Here is a 24,940-nt window from a genome sequence, read left to right on the forward strand (position 1 = left end):
GCTCCACTAGTCCGTTTAGACTGTGGGTGGTAGGCAGTGGTGTGGTGCAGCTGTGTCCCCAAAAGGCTGGCCATAGCAACCACAGGCTGGAGGTGAACTGTCGGAGGTAATGTGGGCCGGTACACCAAAGCGAGATACCCAGGTTGTAATCAGTGCTCGGGCGCAGTATTCGGAGGTGGTGTCGGTGAGCGGGACCGCCTCTGGCCATCTTGTGAACCGGTCTACGATAGTCAGGAGCCCTCCTCGCAACATTGGCAGGGGGCCCACGATATCCACATGAATGTGGTCGAAACGCCGGCGGGTGGGGTGGCTGGTTGGCAGGGCTTTGGTGTGCCGCTGCACCTTGACAGTTTGGCAGTGCATGCACGTTTTGGCCCATTCACTGACCTGCTTGCGGAGTCCGTGCCAAACGAACCTGTTGGCTACCATCTGGACGGTTGACCTGATGGAAGGGTGCGCTAAGTTGTGAATGGAGGTGAAAACGCGCCGCCGCCAGGCTGCCGGGACAACGGGGCGGAGTTGGCCAGTGGTGATGTCGCAGAGTAGGGTCCTCTCACCTGGGCCTACGGGGAGGTCCTGGAGCTGCAAACCGGAGACTGCAGTCCTGTAATTAGGGATCTCCTTGTCTGCCTGCTGCGCCTCCGCCAGCGCTTCATAGTCTACCCCCAGGACAGGGCTTGAATGTTAGGGCGGGAGGGGCGTCCGCCATGACATTGTCCTTTCCCGAGACGTGCCGGACATCCGTCGTGTATTCGGAGATGTAGGACAGATGTCGCTGCTGGTGGGACGACCAGGGGTCGGATGCTTTCGTGAACACAAAGTTAAGCGGTTTGTGGTCCGTGAATGCGGTGAAGGGCCTACCTTCCAAGAAGTACCTGAAATGCCAGATTGCCAGGTATAGTGCCAACAGTTCCCAGTCGAAAGCATTGTATTTGAGCTCGGGTGGTCGTAGGTGTATGCTGAAAAACGCCAGGGGTTGCCAGCGACCTGCGATGAGTTGTTCCAACACTCCACCGACTGCCCTGTTAGATGCGTCCACTGTGAGGGCGATAGGGACGTTCGTTCTGGTGTGCACTAGCATCACGGCGTTCGCCAAGGCTTCCTTCGTTAGAATGAAAGCGGCGGCGGACTCCACATCCCAGGTAATGTCCTTGCCCTTACCTGACATCAGGGCAAACAGCATGATACGGGCTGCTGAAGGGAGGAAGCGGTGGTAGAAATTTACCATACCCATGAATTCCTGAAGGCCTTTGATTGTGTTGGGTCGGGGGAAATGACGGACCGCGTCTACCTTGGCAGGCAGAGGGGTTGTCCTGTCTTTAGGCTTGTCCCAGACATACAGGAGGCTATCCCGATGGCCAGCCGCCATAGCCATCAGTGGCAGCTGGCCCTGGTGTTTCCCAGGAACTTGCAAGGCAGGCTACAGAGGCGGGCTTCTGCGCCCCACCGCTGGTGGTAGAAGTACCATTGTTTGTTGGTTTCCTCACACTGCCTCTGGGGTTAGCGGGCTCTGCAGCCGGGCCTGGTCTGGTTTGCTGCTGGGAGCATGGCCTGGTGATCTGTGCAACGGACATCCCACTCTTCATCTTGGCTTTCCACAACACGTCCGCCCGGGCCGCCACCTTCGGGGGTCACTGAAATCCGCGTCGAACAGCAGCAGGCGTATGTCCTTGGGCAGCTGCTCCAGGAACACCTGCTCAAACATGAGGCAGGGCTTGTGACCTCCGGCCAGGGACAGCATCTCATTCATCAAAGCCGACGGTGGCCCATCCCCCAAAACATCCAGGTGCAGTAAGCGGGCAGCTCGCTCGCACCGTGAGAGTCCGAAAGTCCTTATGAGCAGGGCTTTGAATTCTGTGTATTTGCCGTCCTCTGGGGGCGACTGTATGAACTCCTCAACCTGGGCGGCTGTCTCCTGGTCGAGGGAGCTCACCATGTAGTAGTAACGTGTGGCATCCGAGGTTATCTGCTGAATGTGGAATTGGGCTTCTGCTTGCTGGAACCATAGGTGAGGTCGCAGCATCCAGAAGCTTGGCAGTTTTAACGAAACTGCATGAACAGACGCGGCGTCGTTCATCTTCGGCTCAAATATCGTCTGGGCCGTCGGGGTCAACAATTGTATTGGTGTGCTACACACTGCACTGAAATAACGACACGTAGTCAGTGAGCTGCAGTTGCAAAGAGGTTTATTCAAACTTCGCGGCCTCGCTTTAAAACCTTCGTGTTCCCACCCTCCCTGGGCAGGAATGCCGTGGGGGCGCATATTCACAGTCCCGTCCCGCGCGCGGGCTTTTCCCCTTGCTGATGAAGCAGACTTGGTGCCCTCTTTGGGACCGGCCTCAATGCCAGCGCGCGCCATTTTGTGAGCCGGTTCGAGTGCACTGGGAAGTGGGTCGCCACAGTCATGCCTTTCTTATTCCTCAGTTCTGCCTATAATGCCTCACTAATCAAGTTCTCCAGTCTGTGCTGACGGAGCACGACCACAACATTTTCCCTGACTAGTAATGCTACCTCTCCTCCTTTAATCCCTCCCACTCTGTCACGTCTAAAACAACGGAATACAGAATATTGAGCTGTCACTCCTGCACCGCCTACAACCAAGTCTTGCTAATGGCTGCAATATCATAATTCTAGGTGTTGATCCATGCCCTGAGCTCATCAGCTTTCCTACAATACTTCTTGCACTGAAATCTACTCAGCTCAGGACTCTAGTCACACCATACTCAGCCTTTTGAATTCTGAATTTGATTCCTGTCTTACCAACATCAGTCTCCACAACCTCTCCACTATTTGTTCTAGCACTCTGGTTCCCATAGCCTTGCAACTCTACTTTAAACCCCACTGTGCAACATTATCAAACCTTCCTGCTAGGATATTAGTTCCCCTCCAGTTCAGGTGTAAACCGTTCCTTCTGTACAGGTCTCACCTTCCCTGGAAGAGAGCCCAATGATCCAAAAATCTTATGTCCTCCCTCCTCACCAACTCCTTCGCCATGTTTTAAACAGCTGCTGTGATCAAACTTTTTATTTTAGCATGACAATCCTCAGGGGCATGGTATTAGTCATTAGTGTAACACTTTGCAATGCCCGCCACATGGGTTCAATTCTGCTGCAGTCTGTAAGTAACTTGTATGTACTTCCTGTAACTGCATGGATTTTCTCCCATATTCCAAATACATATGGGTTTGGGCTTGAAGCTTTGGGCATGCTATGTTGCTGCCAGAATTATAACAACATTTGCAGGCTGCAGCATCAATTTCCCTCTAAGCAATGTACCTTTAAATCAATTAGGTTCTCCTCCATAATCCTGACCGCAGTTTACATCCCACCAGCAGCCCACTATAATGAAGCACTTGAGATACTGCACGATGCTGTCTCCAAACAAGAAACAGTCCATCCCAACACATTTCAAATCATAGTCAGAGACTTCAACCAGGCTTGTTTGAAGAAAACCCTGCCCAATTACCATCACCAAATAACCTGTAGAACCAGAGGTCCCAACAGACTAGACCACTGTTACACTAAGATTAAGAATGCCTTCCATTCAATGGCCAGACTGCATTTCAGGAGATCTGATCACTTGTCTGACCTTCTCCTACTTGCATACAAGCAGGGGCTAAACAGCAAAGCTCCAAATATTAGGACAATAAAGAGGTGGTCGGGGAGGCAGAAGAGTGGCTATGGGATTGGCTTGAGTTGCTGGACTGGGCCATATTCAAGGACTCATCTGTGAATCTGAATGAATACACCACGGTTGTCACGAACTTTATTTAAACAGTTGTAGACAAGTGTGTCCCACAAAATCATTCAGCGCTTCCCCAACCAGAAGCCCTGGGTAAACTGTAAGAACTGCAATCTGCAAGTTACAAGAGGTCTCTGTAAAACGATCTCACAAGTGAACTGCCAATTCCGGCTTAAACTTGAATTAGCAAAAGATGCTCTACAGTCATGGCAGAGCTTGAATACTGTCGCCTCTGATAAAGTTAAATCAAGTGACATAGGCAACAACAGGACTTGCATTCCAGATGAGCCCAATGCTTGATTTGACCATCAAAACACGAACCATCACAATCTGCCACATCCCCTGATGATCCTATCATTTCAGTCTCTGAGATCGATGCATGAGCAGCCTTCAGAAGGGTGAAACCACAAAAAGGTTCCAGACCAGACGAGGTACCTGGCCAAGTACTAAAAACCTGGGCTGATCAACTGGCTGAAGTGTTCACTGAGATCTTTAACCTCTCACTTTGCTAGTCTGAGGTACCCAGCTGCTTCAATTATAGCAGTGCCTAAGAAGAATGTGTAACCTGCCTCACTCAGTGAGTCCAGTAGCACTTACATTCACAGTGATGAAGTGTTTTGAGAGGTTGGTGATGAAACATATCAACTCCTGCCTGAGAGATGACTTGGATCCACTCCAATTTCCCGACTGGAGCAACAGGTCCACAGCAGATGCCATTTCATTAGCTCTTCACTCAACTCTAGACATCTGGACAGCAAAGATGTGTACATCAGGATGCTTTTTATCAACTACAGCTCAGCATTTAGCGCCATTATTGCCTCAAAACTGATCAATTAGCTTCAATTAGCCTCAATACCTCCTTGTGCAAATGGATCCTCAACTTCCTCACTTGCAGACCCTAGTCAGTTTGGATTGGCAACATCGCCTCCATGATCTAATTCAGCACAAGTGCACTACAAGGCTGTATGCTCACCCCTTGCTGTACTCGCCTTACACGTTATGACTGTGTGGCTAAGTACAGCTCCGACACCATATACAAGTTTGCTGATGTTGTGGGCTGAATCAAAAGTGGTGATGAATCAATATACTGAAGACTGAAGGGGAAACTGAAAATCTGACTGAGTGGTGTCATAAAAACAACCTCTCACTCAATGTCAGCAAGACCAAGGAACAGATTATTGACTCCAGGAGAAGGAAATTGAAGGTCCATGACCCAGTTCTCAGCAGAGGATCAGAGTTGGAGAGGGTCAGCAAATTTAAATTCCTCAGTGTTATTATTTTGGAGGAGCTGTTTTGGACAGCACGTAAGTGTAATTATGAAGAAAGCAGCACACCATTTCTACTTCCTTAGGAGTTTGCAATGATTCAGCATTACATCTAAAATTTTGACAAATGTGTATTAATTGGCTGCATCACAGCCTGGTATGGAAACACCAGTACCCTTGAATGGAAAATCATACAAAAAGCAGTAGTTTTGGCCCACTCCATCATGGGTAAAGCCCTCCCCACCATTGAACACATCTACACAAAGTGATATTGCAGGAAAGCAGCATCCACAGGGAGTCTCACCACATAGGACATGCTGTCTTCTCACTGCTGCCATCAAGAAGGTGATACAGGAGCCTCAGGACTCACACCATCAGGTTCCGAAATAGTTATTACTCCTCAACCATCAGGTGCTTGAACCAAAGGGGATAACTTCACTCATCTTCACTTGCCCCATCATTGAAATATTCCCATAACCTATGCACTCACTTTCAAGAACTCTTAAGCTCATTTTCTTGATATTTATTGCTTATTTATTTATTATTTCTTTTTTCTTTTTTTTTGTATTTTCACAGTCTGTTGACTTTTGCATATTAGTTGAACACCCAAGTTGGTGCGGTCTATCATTGATTCTGTTACAGTTATTTTTCTATGGATTTATTGAGTATGCCCACAAGAAAATAAATTTCAAGGTTGTACATACATATATGTACTTTGATAATAAGTTTACTTTAAACTTGGAATTTGAACTTTAGGTGAATGGGGGTGGGGATGTAGTTGATTAGAATGTGGAGTGAATAAAAATATAATCAGACAAGGAAAATATAACTGAATGCTTGCAATATTTCATTTGGTACCTTTCTTTCGAAGGTGGTTCAGCCATCTATTTCGATGGATGTTAGCTTTATTTTAAGAATCAGAATCAGAATCAGGTTTATTAAATGAAAATTTGTTTCATGGCAGCAGTACAGTGCAGGCATAATAATTTGCTATAAGATACAACAATAACTAAATAAATAAATAAATATGCAGGGTTCATGGATTTAATGCACTATTTAGAAGTCTGATGACAGAGAGGGAGATGCTGTTCCTAAAACATTGAGTTTGAGTCTTCAAAGTTCAGAGTAAATTTATCATCAAAATATGTATTTGTTACCATATACAACCTTGAGATTCATTTTCTTGCAGGTATTTACAGGAAAAAAGAAATACAATAGAATCTTACGAAAAACTATAGATAAACAGACTGACAAACAACCAATTTTACTGGGATCTTTAAAGTAATATTTAAACTTAATTGAATTGCAGGGTTTTGATGAGGCTATATCTGGATTATTCCACACAGTTTTGGTCCCCTTACCTAAAATGGAGATTGTACCATTGGAGGCTAATTTCAGGGATGAGCAAATTGTTCTATCAAGAGAGGCAAAATAGATTAGATCTCTGTTTTGGAGTCAGAAGAATAAAGGGTAATCTAATATTGGCATAGATCATGAGGGGCAAGTTTAGTCCACAATTCCCACTTTGCCCGTGAGATGGCTTTCCTGAAATCGTACCTGATCCTCTTGCATGTTGCGAATTTCATGGTTCATCCAGGGCTTCTGGTTGGGGAATATTCAAATGAAAAGCATCTACAACTGTTTTAATAAAGTCTGTGTCATCTATGGTGTGTTCATTAAGATCCACAGATGAGTCTTTGAACATGGCCCAGTCCACTGACTCAAAGCAAATGAATACCTGCAGCAGGCAGTATGGGTGTTTGATATTCCAAATATGGTAAGCAGGAACTCATCAGGACCATCATGTCAGAGCACCACAAGGAGTTGACTAGGAAACAGACCACTCAACCTCTAATATTGCCCAAGAATTCTGTATGGTCAGTCTGGTGAATTGTAAAGCCCTCGAGTTGTATGGCACAGTCAGGTGAAAGAGCTGTGAACCATATCTCTTTAAGACAAAGCACACAACAGCCTCCTTTGATGGGTAAGTCTAGCTTTAAGTTCATCAAAGTTTTTTTCAATGGCATGGGCATTTGCTAGGAGTCTGCTGTGGAGGGAGGACTTGAAGCAGCACTGTCTCAGTCTCACTTACAGACTAGCTCTGTCACTCTTCCAAGGTAAGTAACCGCTTCTGGTCAGGCCCATGAGAGTTAGCTGTTCCAGAAGGTGGGTAGGGCATCAATTATCTACCAAAAAAGGAAAAAGGTGTTCTTCAGATCCCTTTAGGACATCCAAATATAAAACATAGAACAGTACAGTACAGGCTCTTTGGCCTTTTAATCTACTCCAAGAACAATCTAACCATTCCCTCCCACATAGCTCTCCATTTTTTTCTTATATTATATAGGAGCCTTTTGAAATTCCCTGACACATCCTGCCACTACCCCTGACAGTGCATTCCATGCACCCACCACTCTCTGACATCCTCCAATCACCTTAATGATTAACAGTGGTTAGCTGCCAGAGGGTGAGATGGGAACAAATGTTTTATGTATGACTTGCAGTGGGTCAAGCACAACTGGATAAATCACACAGCATGAATGAAATGCCCAATTTCCAACATGATCCAATTTCTGTCACACTCTAATTTTGTGAAAAATTATGCTGTATCTGCAGCATTTATATATATTACGAAGCTCTCCATATTGAAGGATTATGGCCAGTTCCTGGACACCATGTTTTAAGAAAGATGTTTAGGCTATGGAGCAACTGCAGAAGATATTTAATGATTAATCCAATAATATGGATAGATTGGTTGTGTGGGAATCTAAAAGAAGCATTAAAATGATACAGATGAATGAGGCAGATACTGTTCCCTTTAGTGGGGGAGCCAAAGAACCTGGAGATACAAAATACAAATAGTTGGTAAAAGTTCCAAAAGTGATATGAGGAGAAAGTATCTCATAAAGCAAGAGGTTGGGGTTTGGAATGTACTAACAAGGATGACAAGTGAAGAAATATTCATAAGGTTTGGGTGGGGTGGAGCACGGGGTTTAGATGAGGTGGAGTTTGTTAGGTGTGTTCAGGAAAGTTTCCTGACACAGTATGTAAATAAGCCTACAAGAGGAGAGGCTGTACTTGATCTGGCATTGGGAAATAAACCTGGTCAGGTGTCAGATCTCTCAGTGGGAGAGCATCTTGGAGATGGACATCACAATTCTATCTCCCTTACCATAGCATTGGAGAGGGATAGGAACAGACAAGTTAGGAAAGCATTTAAATAGAGTAAGGGAAAATATGAAGCTATCAGGCAGGAACTTGGAAGCATAAATTGGGAACAGATGTTCTCAGGGAAATGTACGATAGAAATGTGGCAAATGTTCAGGGGATATTTGCATAGGTTCTGCATAGGTACGTTCCAAATGATGGTTGGGTACAGGAACCATTGTGTACAAAGGCTGTTGTAAATCTAGTCAAGAAGTAAAGAAAAGCTTATGAAAGGTTCAAAAAACTAGGTAATGATAGAGATCGAGAAGATTATAAGGCTAGCAGGAAGGAGCTTAAGAATTAAATTAGGAGAGCCAGAAGGGGCCATGAGAAGGCCTTAGCGAGCAGGATTAAGGAAAGCCCCAAGGCATTCTACAAGTATGTGAAGAGCAAGAGGATAAGATGTGAGAGAATAGGACAATTGAATTGTGACAGTGGAAAAGTGTGATGGATCTGAAGAAGATAGCAGATATACTTAGTGATTACTTTGCTTCAGTATTCATTATGGAAAAAGTTCTTGGCGATTGTAAGGATGACTTACAGTGGACTGAAAAGGTTGAGCATGTAGACATTAAGAAAGAGGATGTGCTGGAGCTCTTGGAAAGCATCAAGTTGGATAAGTCTCTGGGACCGGATAAGATGTACCCCAGGCTACTGTGGGAGGCAAGGGAGGAGATTGCTGAGCCTCTGGCAATGACCTTTGTATCATCAATGGGGACAGGAGAGGTTCCAGAGGATTGGAGGGTTGCTGATGTTGTTCCCTTATTCAAGAAAGGAAATAGAGATAGCCGAGGAAATTATAGGCCAGTGAGTCTTACTTCAATGGTTGGTAAGTTGATGGAGAAGATCCTGAGAGGCAGGATTTATGAACATTTGGAGAGGCATAATATGATTAGGAATAGTCAGCATGGCTTTGTCAAAGTGCCTTACGAACCTGATTGAATTTTTTGAGGATGTGACTAAACACACCGATGAAGGTAGAGCAGTAGATGTAGTGTATATAGATTTCAGCAAGGCATTTGATAAGCTACCCCATGCATGGCTTATTGAGAAAGTAAGGAGGCATGGGATCCAAGGGGACATTGCTTTGTGGATCCAGAACTGGCTTTCCCACAGAAGGCAAAGAGTGGTTGTAGACGGATCATATTCTACATGGAGGTCAGTGACCAGTGGTGTACCTCAGGGATCTGTCCTGGGACCCCTTCTCTTTGTGATTGTTTTAAATGACCTGGATGAGGAAGTGGAGGGATGGTTGGTAAATTTGCTGATGACACAAAGGCTGGGGGTGTAGTAGATAGTGTGGAGGGCTGTCAGAGGTTACAGTGAGACATCAATAGGATGCAAAACTGGGCTGAGAAGTGGCAGATGGAGTTCAACCTAGATAAGTGTGAGGTGGTTCAATTTGGAAGGTCAAATATGATGGCAGAATATAGCATTAATGATAAGACTCTTGGCAGTGTGGAGGATCAGAGGGATTTTGGGGTCCGAGTTCATAGAACACTCAAAGCTGTTGCGCAGGTTGACTCTGTGGTTAAGAAGGCATGCAGTGCATTGGTCTTCATTAACCGTGGGATTGAGTTCCAGAGCCGAGAGGTATAATGTTGCAGTTATATAGGACCCTGGTCAGACCCCACTTGGAGTACTGTGCTCAGTTCTGATCACCTCACTGCAGGAAGGATCTGGAAACCATAGAAATGGTGCAGAGGAGATTTACAAGGAAGTTGTCTGGATTGGAGAGCATGCCTTATGAGAATAGGTTGAGTGAAGTCGGCCTTTTCTCTTTACAGTGGCGGAGGATGAGAGGTGACCTGATAGAGGTGAATAAGATGATGAGAGGCATTGATCGTGTGGATGATCAGAGGCTTTTTCTCAGGGCTGAAATGGCTAACACGAGAGGGCACAGTTTTAAGGTGCTTGGAAGTAGGTACAGAGGAGATGTCAGGGGTAAATTTTTTACACAGAGAGTGGTGAGTGCGTGGAATGGGCTGTCGGCAGCGGTGGTGAGGCGGTCTTTTAAGAGACTCCTGGATTAGGAAGAGACTCATGGAGCTTAGAAAAATGGAGGGCTGTAGTTTACCCAGGTAATTTCTAAAGTAAGTACATGTTTGGCACAGCATTGTGGGCCAAAGGGTAGGTTTTCTGTAGGCGTGCTGTAGGTTTTCTATGCTTCTAAGGTAAGAATTTTCAAGGCTAATATGGTGAGGGAGGCAAGAAGGAGTGAATGTATTGCTCTTATATACACTCAGTATCAACCTGCAGGGCCAAATAAATGGTGTCCCTGCATGCTGTAATACTCTGTGACTCTGTGAAGCCCTCCCCAATGTGCTTTAATAATATCCTTGCAGCTAACAAGTCTCCACACACCAGTAACACATGTTCTTAATCCTTTGCAGCAGTACCTTCACAGACTCTGATTGCTCCTGAGGAGTTAAATGCCATGGGTGGCAGGATCTCACAGCCTTATGCCCTAATAGTACACCTGCGAGGATGTGTTGAATGAAGTAATCACATTAAGTGGGAGGTAGTAGAAGTAAAACTCTGACTATTCTGTTTGAGATTGCTTAAGGTGTTAACATTAACAAGATAAATTAGATAATAGTAATTGCATAACAATTATCATTTTAAAGTGTATTAGTGTTTGCTTTTGCTTTGTTATTCATTTTAGACAAAGCTCCTTTTTTGTTCATGCTGTGACAAGATTAAAGTCAGCAAAGCAAAGGGTGTAACATAGTAGTGTAGAGTTAAAGGAACTCTATTACATCACCAACTTTAAGATCAGGATTCAATTCCCACCGCTGTATGTAAGGAGTTTGTACATTCTTCCCATGAACACATGGCTTTGTTCCCATATTCCAAAGACGTACATTTAGGATTTGGGGTAATGAGCTTGGGCATGTTATTTTTGGGGTCAGAATTGTGGCAACACATGTGGGCTGCCCAGCACAATCCTCACTAATTTGATTTGATGCAAAATGATGCATTTTGCTGCATATTTTTATGTACGTTTGTACATGTAACAAATAAAGCTAAACTTAAATAAAGCAAACAACCACCATATATACCTAATAATAGCAATAGATGACACTCAGGACAAACAATTCTCATTTCAGATTGAATTACAAGAGGGTGTCCCAATCTTCAGCATAATAACAGAGGGTGCTGCTAGATGTCCCATGCAGAATTGCTGGTGTATCTGAAGAAGATACTCTCACTCTTTAACTTGGTGTACTGTGGTTGTCATGAGTACCATTTACAAGATACACCACAACAAATCTGGAAGGGTACTTCAATAACAGACTCATGAGGTAGATTTTATGTAGCAAACCAGAAAGAACTCACAACCACATCTGTAAGTTGTACTGTACAATGGATGGAACCGATAAATATACCACATCAGGATCAAGATGATTGTTAGGCAACCTAAAAGAAATTATCATATTTTTTCTCCTTCTCCCTCTCCCTCTCCCTCTACCACTCCCTTGGTCTTATGTGTGCTCTCATGCTGTTCTTCAGTAAATAATTTTGTTATCTTTCACACATAAATCATGACCCAACTTTTCAGAGTTAGGCGGATTTACAAAATCCAGCAATTGCTCACCAAATTGTGCCAAAATTTCATACAATATATGGAGATTCACAAAACCAGAAGCAGAGTACAATGCAAGAACCCTGAAACAAATATTAAAATAAATTTGTTTTTCAAGAAAATAACTAGAAAGTAAAACATTTTTTTCTGATTCTCCCTTCTGAAGATCAGGAATTTTGTGGATGGTGTACTATACACTGAAGCCACTGTGTGCCAATGGTGGGAGCAGTGAATATTTGGGGTGGTTTGTGAGAGCCAATCAAACAGGGTGCTTTGTCCTGGATGATTTTGAGTCTTATCACTATTGTTGGAACTGCACTCATCTAGGCAAGTAGAGGTGGATAATGTATCACAGAATGCTTACCTTATGACCTACTCTTATAGGCATAATGTTTATGTGTTGGGTTTCCTGTAGAGAGTAAACTCTAATTGATGAAGGTAGAGCAGTGGAAGTGGTAGACATGGATCTTAGTATGGCGTTCAACAAGGTTCCTTATTCAGAAAGTCATGAGGCATGGAATTGAAGGAAACTTGGCTGCATGGATTCAGAATTAGTTTGCCCATGGAAGGCAGAGGGTGGTAGTAGATGGAGCATATTCTGCCTGGAGGCCACTGACTAGAGACGTTTTACAGAGATCAATTCTAGAGCTCCTGTTTTTTGTTATTTTATAAATTACTTGAATGATGACTGCACTGTCAGAGTAGTGGTAGATGCATTAGGAGCATTTAAGAGTCTCTTGGATAGACACATGGATGAAAAAAAATGAAGGGCTCTATGAGAAGGAAGGGTTAGATTCATTTTATAATCATAAAATAGAGGAGCAGAAGTAGGCCATTTGGCCCATCGAATCTGCTCCACCATTTCATCATGGCTGATCCATTTTCCTCTCAACTCCAATCTCCTGCTTTCTCCCCATATCCTTTCGTGACCTGACCAGTCAAGAATCTATCAATCTCTGCCTTAAATATACATAAAGACTTGGCTGTCACAGCTACCTGTGGCAAAGAATTCCAGAGATTCACTCTGCTCTGGCTAAGAAATTCCTCTTCATCTCCATTCTAAAAGGACACCCCTCCATTCTGAGGCTGTGTCCATAAGAAAAATCCTTTCCACATCCAATCTTTCACCATTTGATAGATTTCAATGAAGCCACCCCTCATTCTTCTGAATTCCAGCTAATACAAGTCCAGAGCCATCAAACGCTCTTCATATGACAAGCCATTCATTCCTGGAATCATTTTCATGAAACTTCTTTGAACCCTCTCCAGTTTCAACATTATATCCTTGCTTTAATATTCTAGTCCTCTTGAAATGAATGCTACCATCACATTTGCCTTCCTCACCACACAATGAAAGTTAACCTTGAGTGAATCCTTCATGAGGACTCCCAAGTCCCTTTGCACCTCATTTTTTTGTATTTTCTCTCCATTTCGAAAATAGTCTACCCTTTTATTTCTTCTACCAAAGTGCATGACCATACCTTTCCTGACACTGTATTCCATCTGCCATTTCTTTGCCCATTCTCCTAATCTAAGTCCTTCCATAGTCTCTCTACTTCCTCAAAACTACCTGCCCCTCCACCTATCTTTTTGGAGTAAAAGGTTAGCACAACATTTGCAGAAGGGCCTGGAGTGTACTGTTCAATGCTCTATGTTCATGGTGATGTTAATGTAATGACAGTAAGGTAATTAGACATTACCTTGTTGGAGATGGTTATTGACTGCCACTCATGGCTATTACCTGGCATTATTAGAGAATGCAATTTGCCACTAACAAATTAAGTTGCCTGTGCCCAAGCATTATCTAGCTTACACCATGCAAAAACGGGCTGCTTCTTTTTTTGAAGAACATCGGATATGGAACAGTACAGCATAACTCTCATCTCAGCTGCATCTGTAGGAAGAAAGAAGCTGTCGCCATTTCAGATAGAAACCCTGCATCAGGACCTGCTGAGTTCCTCGGCCCATTGTTTGTTTGTTTGTTTGTTTTTTTTTAAACTTTTTTTTATTGTATTTCAAGTAGTTACAAAATAAAAGTAGAGGAAAAAAATGTATATTACCCATCCCCCTCCCCCCAGCATCCCTATAGAAAAAAAGAGAAAGAAAGAAAGAGTGCCTGGATATTGGAAGATCCCCACATGCTCCATGGAGTCCGTAATAACTTTAGTATATATATTTATTTCTTTCCCCAAATAACCAATTATTTCATCTTCGGAGCTCCTATATATTTAATCCTGTCTTTTGTAAATAAGGGCACCAAATTTTCAAAAATGTTTCATATTTATCTCTAAAATTATAAGTAATTTTTTCAAGTGGAATACAGCTATAAATTTATTTCTTTCAACGATCTATATTGTTTATGATGGACCTATATTGGCCCATTGTTTGTTGATTGAAAATTGACTTCTGTGATGGTAAGGATCACAGCAGAAAGTCAAGATGGATCAGCACTTCTGACTGAAAATGGTGGTGAAAGTTTCAGCTTTGTTTTCCAGCCTTTAGATGCTGGGTGCCACATCCATAATGGAGGGAGCTGTGGAACAGACCCCTTGTTCTAAGCACTTGTACAAAGTCTCTATCTCTCCAGTGGATTTCTGAAACAAATTATTTTATAAATGGCCCTTGATCAACTGAATGCACAGATACCAGCAAACTCAATTTTGGCTGAGATAAATGGATCAGTCTTGGATGTACATTTCATTCATCACTTTTGCTGTTTTGCCATATTTCCTTCCCTATTATTTACATGGCATCATTAAATCATGAAATATTAGCTTCTGGCCTATCTTTCAGGATCATATGACAGAGTTGGCATGAAAGATTTATTTATGATTTATGACTTATGACTCAGTTCAATTTAATTTATCATAACCAATGAATTTGTCCATTTTTTAAATTCCTCAAACTGAATTCAAATTAGTTGAGATGAGTTGAATTGACTTTATTACTTACATCCTTCATATACACGATGAGTAAAAATCTTTATGTTACGTCTCCATCTAAATGTGCAATGTGCAACTTATAGTCATTTATAATAAATAATATATACAACAAGATAGTCAATACAGCTTAGAAATGCAATTGTGTCAGCATGAGTTAATCAGTCTGATGGCCTGGTGGAAGAAACTGTCCTGGAGCCTGTGGCACTGGCTTTTATGTTGCGGTACTGTTTCCTGGCTGGAGCAACTTGGGTCTCCAGTGATCCTCCAGGCCCTTTTTATCCACCTGTCTTCGTAATTGTCCAGAATAGTGGCAAGTTCACAACTACAGATGCGCTGGGCTGCCTGCACCACTCTCTGCAGAGTCCTGAGATTGAGGGAAGTACAGTTCCCATACCAGACAGTGCTGCAGCCAGTCAGGATGCTCTCAATTGTGACCCTGTAGAAAGGCCTTAGGATTTGTGGGCCCATACCAAACTTCTTCAACCATCAGAGGTGAAAGAGGCACTGTTGTGCCTTTTTCACTACACAGCCGGTAGGTACAGATCACACGAGATCCTCGGTGATGCTTATGCCGAGGAACTTAAAGCTGTTCACTCTCTCAACCCCAGGTATATTGATGTCAATAGGGGCTAGTCTGTTTCCATTCCTCCTGTAGTCCACAACCAGCTCCTTTGTTTTTGCGACATTGAGAGAGAGGTTGTTTTCTTGACACCACTGTGTCAGAGAGATGACTTCTTCCCTGTAGGCCACCTCGTTATTGTTTGAGATAAAGCCAATCAATGTAGTGTCATCGGCAAATTTAATTAGAAGATTGGAGCAGTGTGTGGCAACACAGTCATGGGTATACAGGGAGTAAAGGAGCGAGATTAGGACACAGTCCTGAGAGGCTTCTGTGTTGAGGGTCAGAAGGGCAGAAGTGAGGGAGCCCACCCTTACCACCTGCCAGCAAAATCTGACAGGAAGTCCAGCTAGAATTGATTCTGATACAAATGCACATCCCTTTCATTAAGAAAGGGAATTACTGTTGAGTGCAAGATTGCGACGACCTCTAGAAATCCAGCTGGACACTTCAGCTCAACACCTCCACATTTCATGAATTGATGTGACAATCCTGCTGTGTTTTCATCTGACCTACAGTAGTGTGATTGCCTAGGTCAGCTAGTAGCACGCATGCTGTCTTCTTTTTTGTTTATCAGTAATATAACCCTGTGCTCCAACATTATCAGATCTGCATCTAGTTTTTAGCTATGCTTGCCACTGCTCTCAGCAAGCTCTTCTCCTCTCCTCATTAACCAGGCATAATGGCAACTTGAAGGTCATGTGGTTACACCAAGGAAGTACTTAACTGAATGCAGTATCAAGGAACCCTGCTGTAGAAGCACAGCACCTCATGGTCATCCAGTTTTGAAATGAGATGAGACATCTGGTATAGTGGGTTTCAAACCTATATTCCCACAATCCGGTGCCTTAGTCCACAAAAGCCACACTTCTTCAAAACAAAGAAAACAATAAATGATTAACAACAGTCTCAATTGATATAATCACCAACTTTACCATTTTGAATAGTCAGATAAATTTACAGAATTGCATACTTACAATGGTAGCACATCCCAATTTTGAATACTCAGCACTGTAATTCCCCATACCCAATGTGTACCTCTTTAGTTAAAGTGTTGAAGGATGGCTGTAATGGTATGAGCCGGGATGATGGCAGAACAGCAATGAATGGAGTTTCTGGGAGAAATTCAGGACAGGTTCATTCAAAAGAAGAATAAGTATTCTAAAGGGATGATGATGCAACTGTGGGTGACAAGGGAAATCATAGACAGTATAAAAGCAAAAGAGAAGCCATATAATAAGGCAAAAGAAAAGGGTAATTGGGGGATTAGGAAGCTTTTAAAAACCAGCAGGAGGCAACTGAAAAAAGCCATAAGTAGTTAAAGCATAAAATATCAAGGTAAGCTAGATAATACAAGAAGTTTTATTAGATATAAAAAGAGTAAAAGAGAGATAAGAGTGGATATTGGACTGTTGGGAAATAATGCTGGAAAGGTGATAATGGGGGACAAAAAAATGGTGAATTAACTTAATAAAAAGTTTGTGTCAGTCTTCACTGTGGAAGGCACTATCAGAATGCCAGAAATTTGAAAGGGTCAAGGGGCAGAAGTGAGTGTAGTTGCTATTACTGAGGAGAAGGTGCTTGGGAAGTTGAAAGGTCTAAAGATAGATAAGTTACGTGGACAAAATGAATGACAGCCCAGTGTTCTGAAAGAGGTACCTGGAGAGATTGTGAAGGCATCAGTAATGATCTTTCAAGAATCACTAGATTCTGGAATGGTTCTGGAGGACTGGAAAATTGCAAATACCACTCCACTCTAAGAAGGGAGGGAGGTAGAAGACAGGAAATTATAGGCCAGTTCACCTGACTTCAGTGGTTGGGAAGCACTTGAAGTCCATTATTAAGGATAAGATTTCTGGGCCCTTGAGGCACATGATAAAATAGGCCAAAATCATTATGGTTTCCTTCAAGGGAAATCATGCCTGACAAATCTGTTGGAATTCTTTGAGGAAATTACAAGCAGGATAAACAAAGAAGAAATGGTGGATGTTGTTTACTTGGATTTTCAGAAGGTCTTTGACAAGGCGCCACACCTGAGGCTGCTTAACAAGATAAGACCCCATGGTATTACAGAAAAAGACACTAACATGCATAGAAGATTGGCTGACTGGCAAGAGGCAAAGAGTGGGCATAAAGGGAGCCTTTTCTTGCTGGCTGCCAGTGACTAGCGGTGTTCCACAGGGATTGGTGTTAGGACCGATTTTTTTCATGTTTTATGTCAATGATTTGGATGACAGAATTATAGACAATAGACAATAGGTGCAGAAGTAGACCATTCGGCCCCTCGAGTCTGCACTGCCATTCTGAGATCATGGCTGATCATTCACTATCAATACCCAGACCCTGTCTTGTCCCCATATCCCTTGATTCCCCTATCCATCAGATATCTATCTAGCTCCTTCTTGAAAGCATCCAGAGAATTGGCCTCCACCGTCTTCCGAGGCAGTGCATTCCACACCTCCACAACTCTCTGGGAGAAGAAGTTTTTCCTCAACTCTGTTTTAAATAACTGACCTCTTATTCTCAATCCATGCCCTCTGGTACTGGACTCTCCCAACATCTGGAACATATTTCCTGCCTCAATCCTATCAAATCCTTTAATTATCTTAAACGTTTCAATCAGATCCCCTCTCAATCTCCTCAATTCCAGCGTGTACAAGCCCAATCTCTCCAATCTCTCTGCGTAAGACAGCCCTGCCATCCCAGGAATCAACCTAGTGAATCTACGCTGCACTTCCTCAATTGCCAGAATGTCCTTCCTTAAACCTGGAGACCAAAACTGTACACAATATTCCAGGTGTGGTCTCACCAGGGCCCTGTACAAATGCAAAAGGACATCCTTGCTCTTGTACTCAATTCCCCTTGTAATAAAGGCCAACATTCCATTTGCCCTCTTCACTGCCTGTTGCACTTGCTCATTCACCTTCATTGACTGATGAACTAGGACTCCTAGGTCTCTTTGCATTTCTCCCTTACCTAACCTAATTGATAGCTTTCTAGCCAAGTTTGTAAATGATACGAAGATAGGAGGAGGAGCAGGTAGCATTGAGGAAACAGGGTATCTGCAGAAGGATTTAAGATGGGTTAGGAGAATGGGCAAATAAGTGGCAGGTAGAATGCAGTGTAGGAATGTGTATGGTCATGCATTTGGGAAGAAGGAATAAAAGCATAGATTATTTTCTAAGTGGGGAGAAAATTCAGAAATTAGTGGTGCAAAGGGACTTAGTAGTCCTTGTGCAGGATTTCCTGAAGGATAAACTGCAATTTGAATTGGTTGTAAGAAAGAAAACATAGAATAGAAACATAGGAATCCTGCAGCACAATACAGGCCCTTTGGCCCACAATGCTGTGCCAAACATGCACTTACTTTATAAATTACCTTGGGTTACCTTGAGTGAGTGGGCCATTGAAGGAGTGGAGCTTTGAGGCTTTGACTCAAGAGGCTTTGACGAGAAGAGGTGGAGGACGAGCTTGCTCCCAGTTAGGCTTCACAAAGCCTCCTGAGACGGTGATGTGCCTCTCATGTGAGATGTGCAGTTTTGGGTGAACTCTCCTCTCCCACAGAGTCACATCTGCCAGAAGTGCATGCGGCTGGGCGATCTGGAAAACCGTGTGAGGAATCTGGAGCAGCAGCTGGATGATCTTCAACTCATAAGGGAAAATGAGGCAGTCATAGATGAGTCCTACAGGGAGATAGTCATACCTAGGCTGCCGGAAGCAGGTCGTTGGGTGACAGTCAGAGGGGAGAAAGTGAAGGAGAGTAGACAGGTAGTGCAGAGCACCCCTGTAGCCATTCCCCTGAATAATAAGTATAGTGTCCTGGATACTGTTGGTGGGGATGACTGACCAGGGTGAGCCACGGTGGCAGGGCCTCCGGCACTGAGTCTGACCCTGTGGTGCAGAAGGGTGGGACAGAGAAGAGGAGAGCTGTTGTCATTGGAGACTCTATAGTCCGGGGAGCAGGCAGGAGATATTGTGGACAGGAGAAGGAAACCTGCATGGCTTGTTGCCTCCCGGGTGCCAGGGTCAGGGATGTCTCTGACAGGGTCCATGAGATCCTGGTACAAGAGGGAAAGCAACCAGAAGTTGTGATACATGTTGGTACCAACAGTGTAGGCAGGAAGAGGGATGAGGTCCTGAAGTGTGAGTTTCAGGAACTAGGCAGAAGGCTGAAGAACAGGACCTCGAGGGTGGCATTCTCAGGATTGTTGCCAGTGCTACGTGCTAGTGATGGTAAGAATTGGAGGAGATGGCAGTTGAATGTGTGGCTGAACAGTTGGTGCAGGGGACAGGGTTTTATATTTTTGGATCATTGGGATCTCTTCTCGGGAAGGTGGGACCTGTTCAGATTGGATGGGTTGCACTTGAACTCGAGGGGGAGCAATATCCTTGCAGGTAGGTTTGCTAGCATGGTTCGGGAGGGTTTAAACTAATTTGCAAGGTGGATGGGACCAGGAGCAATAGAGCAATGGAAGAAGTGCATGGAGTAAAGCCAGATCTAACATATAGACAGACTTTGAGGAAAGAGAAGCAGAATAAAGGCTATAAAGGTAGTAAGGTAGAAGGGCTAAAGTGTGTGTACTTCAATGCAAGAAACATCAGGAACAAAGGCGATTGACTGAGGGCTTGTATATATACATGGAATTATGATGTAGTGGCCATTACAGAGACTTGGCTGGCACCAGGGCAGGAATGGATTCTCAATATTCCTGGATTTCAGTGCTCTAAAAGGGGTAGAGAGGGGGAAAAAGGGGAGGAGGGGTGGCATTACTGGTCAGGGATACTATTACAGCTACAGAAATGGTGGGTAATGTAGCAGGATCCTCTTTTGAGTCAGTATGGGTGGGTCAGGAACAGGAAGGAAGCAGTTACTCTACTGGGGGTATTCTATAGGCCCCCTGGTAGCAGCAGAGATACCGAGGAGCAGATTAGGAGGCAGATTTTGGAAAGGTGCAAAAAAAAACAGGGTTGTCATCATGGGTGACTTTAACTTCACTAATATTGATTAGTTCCAATGGTTTAGATGGGGGCAGAGTTTGTTAAGTGTGTCCAGGATGGATTCCTGTCACAGTATGTTGACAGGCCGACTAGGAGGAATGCCATACTAGATCTAGTATTAGGTAACGAACCGGGTCAGGTCACAGATCTCTCAGTGGGTGGGCATCTGGGGGACAGTGCCTTTAGCATTATCATGGAAAAGGATAGAATCAGAGAGGACAGGAAATTTTTTAATTTGGGAAGGGCAAATAATGAGGCTATAAGGCTAGAACTTGCAGGTGTGAATTGGGATGATGTCTTTTTAGAGAAATGTACTATGGACATGTGGTCGATGTTTAAGGTTCTCTTGCAGGATGTTAGGGATAAATTAGTCCCAGCAAGGAAGATAAAGAATGGTAGGGTGAAGGAACCATGGGTGACAAGTGAGGTGGAAAATCTAGTCAGGTGGAAGAAGTCAGCATACATGAGGTTTAGGAAGCAAGGATGAGATGGGTCTATTAAGGAATATAGGGTAGCAAGAAAGGAGCCTAAGAAGGGACTGAGAAGAGCAAGGAGGGGGCATGAGAAGGCCTTGGCGAGTAGGGTAAAGGAAAACCCCAAGGCATTCTTCAATTGTGTGAAGAACAGAAGGATGACAGGAGTTAAGGTAGGACTGATTAGAGATAAAAGTGGAAAGATGTGCCTGGAGGCTGTGGAAGTGAGCGAGGTCCTCAATGAATACTTCTCTTCACCACTGAGAGGGAACTTGATGACGGTGAGGGCAATATGAGTGAGGTTGATGGTCTGGAGCATGTTGATATTAAGGGAGAGGAGGTGTTGGAGTTGTTAAAATACATTAGAATGGATAAGTCCCCAGGGCCTGATGGAATATTCCCCAGGCTGCTCCACGAGGTGAGGGAAGAGATTGTTGAGCCTCTGGCTAGGACCTTTATGTCCTCGTTGTCCACGAGAATGGTACCAAAGGATTGGAGGGAGGCGAATGTTGTCCCCTTGTTCAAAAAAGGTAGTAGGGATAGTCTGGGTTATTATAGACCAGTGAGCCTTATGTCTGTGGTGGGAAAGCTGTTGGAAAAGATTCTTAGAGATAGGATCTGTGGGCGTTTAGAAAATCATGGTCTGATCAGGGACAGTCAGCATGGCTTTGTGAAGGGCAGATCGTGTCTAACAAGCCTGATAGAGGTCTTTGAGGTTGTGACCAGGCATATAGATGAGGGTAGTGCGGTGGATGTGATCTACATGGATTTTAGTAAGGCATTTCAAGTCAATTCAAGTCAAGTCACATTTATTGTCATTTCGACCATAACTGCTTGTACAGTGCATAGTAAAAATGAGGCAATGTTTTTCAGGACCATGGTGTTACATGACACAGTACAAAAACTAGACTGAACTACGTAAAAAACAACACAAAGAAAAAATACACACAACAACTGCACTAGACTCCAGACTTACCCAGGACTGCATAAAGTGCACAAAAACAGTGCAGGTGTTACAATAAATAATAAACAGGACAATAGGGCAAGGTATCAGGCCAGGCGCTGGGTATTGAGGAGTCTGATAGCTTGGGGGAAGAAACTGTTACATAGTCTGGTCGTGAGAGCCCGAATGCTTCGGTGCCTTTTCCCAGACGGCAGGAGGGAGAAGAGATTGTATGAGGGCTGCATGGGGTCCTTCATAATGCTGTTTGCTTTGCTGATGCAGCGTGTAGTGTACATGTCTGTAATAGTGGAAAGAGAGACCCCGATGATCTTCTCAGCTAACCTCACTATCCGCTGCAGCGTCTTGCGATCCGAGATGGTGCAATTCCCAAACCAGGCAGTGATGCAGCTGCTCAGGATGCTCTCAATACAACCCCTGTAGAATGTGATGAGGATGGGGGGTGGGAGATGGACTTTCCTCAGCCTTCGCAGAAAGTAGAGACGCTGCTGGCCTTTCTTTGCTATGGAGCTGGTATTTGACAAGGTTCCATACAGCAGGCTTATTCAGAAAGCCAGAAGGAATGGGATCAAGGGAAATTTGGCCAGGTGGATTCAGAATTGGCTTGCCTGCAGAAAGCAGAGGGGCGTGATGGAGGGAGTACATTCGGATTGGGGGGTTGTGACTAGTGGTGTCCCACAATGATCGTTTCAGGGACCTCTGCTTTTCGTGATCTTTAAACTCAAGGATACAATGCTGAGGCATCATAAAATGCTTGTCAGACTGCACTTGAGGTGTCATGAGCAATTTTGGGCCCCTTATCTAAGAAAAGATATGCTGACATTGGAGAGGATATAGTGGAGGTTCATGAGAATGATTTTGGGAATGAAAGGATTAACATATGAGGAGTGCTTGATGGCTCTGGGCCTGTACTCATAGGAGTTGAGAAGAATGAGGGGGTATCTCATTGAAACCTATAGAATGTTGGAAGACCCAGACAGAGTGGACATGGAGGGGATGTTTCCTATAACTCGGGAGTCTAGGAGTAGAGAATACAGACTCAGAATAGAGGGATGTCTCTTTAGAACAGAGATGAGGAGGAATTTCTTCAGCCAAAGTGTAATGAATCGGTGGAAATCATTGCCACAGACAGCTGTATAGGCCAATTCATTGGGTATATTTAAAGTGGAGGTTGGTAGGTTCTTTGTTAGTCAGGGTGTCAAAGGATACAGGGAGAAGTCTGGAGAATGGGGTTGAGAGGGTCAGCCATGATGGAAACATGGAGCAGATTTGATGAGCCAAATTGTCTAATTTTTATGTCTAAGTAATAGGGAAGAAAAGCTGGCAAAGAAGAAAAAATGATAACTGAAATACACATCCAAGACAGATTGACAAACAAGAGAAAATCTGCAGATGCTGGAAACCTGAGCAACACACACAAAGTGCTGGTGGAACAGCAGGCCAGGCATCATCTAGGAAAAGAGTACAATCAACATTTCAAGCTGAGACCCTTCAAAACAGATTCATTAATTTCTGCCAAAATCAAGTTAGCTGGCACCCCATGCATTGTACATGGCTATTTACGCAACATTTTTTTTTCAGATAATTTTATAATTTGGAAAACCTACAGCACAATACAGGCCCTTCGGCCCACAAAGTTGTGCTGAACATGTCACTACCTTAGAAATTACTAGGCTTACCTATAGCCCTCTATTTTACTAAGCTCCATGTACCTATCTAAAAACCTCTTAAGAGACCCTATTGTATCCACCTTCACCACTGTTGCCGGCAGCCCGTTCTGCGCACTCACCACTCTCTGAGTGAAAAACTTATCCCTGACATCTCCTCTGTACCTGTTTCCTAGCACCTTAAACCTGTGTCCCCTTGTGGCAGCCATTTCATTTATGGGAAAAAGCCTCTGACTATCCACACGATCAATGCTTCTCATCATTTTATACACCTCTATCAGGTCACCTCTCATCCTCCGTCACTCCAAGCAGAAAAGGCCAAGTTCACTCAACCTATTCTCATAAGGCATGCTCCCCAATCCGGGCAACATCCTTGTAAATCACCTCTGCACTATTTCTATGGCTTCTACATCCTTCCTGTAGTGAGGCGACCAGAACTGAGCACAGTACTCCAAGTGGGGTCTGACCAGGGTCCTATATAGCTACAACGTTACCTCTCGGCTCCTAAATTCAATTTCACGATTGATGAAGACCAATACACCATACGCCTTCTTAACCACAAGGTCAACCTGCGCAACTGCTTTGAGTGTCCTATGGATTTGGACCCCAAGATCCCTTTGATTCGCCACACTGCTAAGAGTCATACCATTAATACTATATTCTGCCATCATATTTGACCTACCAAAATGAACCACTTCACACTTATCTGGGTTGAACTCCACCTGCCACTTCTCAGCCTAGTTTTGCATCCTATCAATGTCCCGATGCAACCTCTGACAGCCCTCCACACGATCCACAACACCTCCAACCTTTGTGTCATCAAAAAACTTTCTAACCCATCCCTCCACTTCCTCATCCAGGTCATTTATAAAAATCACAAAGAGTAAGGGTCCTAGAACAGATCCCTGAGGCACACCATTGGTGACTGACCTCCAAGCAGAATATGACCCATCTACAACCATCTGAATCCACAGAGCAATATCCTCTGATGGAGATGTTTTACAAGGGGCTTGTTCTATAACTCTTCCATTATTATTTCCATTCCCATCAAATTTCCAACTAGCTATCACATGTTTATTTATTTATTTATTTAACGATGCAACGTAGAGTAGGCCCTTTTGGCCCTTTGAGCCACAATGCCCCTTAGCAGCCCCACAACCTAATCATGGGACAATTTACAATAACCAATTAACCTCCACAGTGCATTGTTGGACTGTGGAAGGAAACATGAGCCCAGACATTCCATGAGGAGGATATACAGAGAATGTAGACAGAGAATCATGTTTTATATGATCACAAAATCACTTTCTGCTTTGTTGTATGTCAACCAGAGGAAAGTTAAAAATAGACAAAAACAATATCAAAAAACATATTTACTGTATAACCATAATATTTTGTGAATGCATTGAGATACAGCATAAATAGAATCCATAAGAGGGATTGATTTATTGATAAACAGCATGCTTAGTATAATATGCTGA

This window comes from Hypanus sabinus, chromosome X1 (genome assembly GCF_030144855.1).
Source record: "Hypanus sabinus isolate sHypSab1 chromosome X1, sHypSab1.hap1, whole genome shotgun sequence".
Classification (NCBI taxonomy): domain Eukaryota; kingdom Metazoa; phylum Chordata; class Chondrichthyes; order Myliobatiformes; family Dasyatidae; genus Hypanus; species Hypanus sabinus.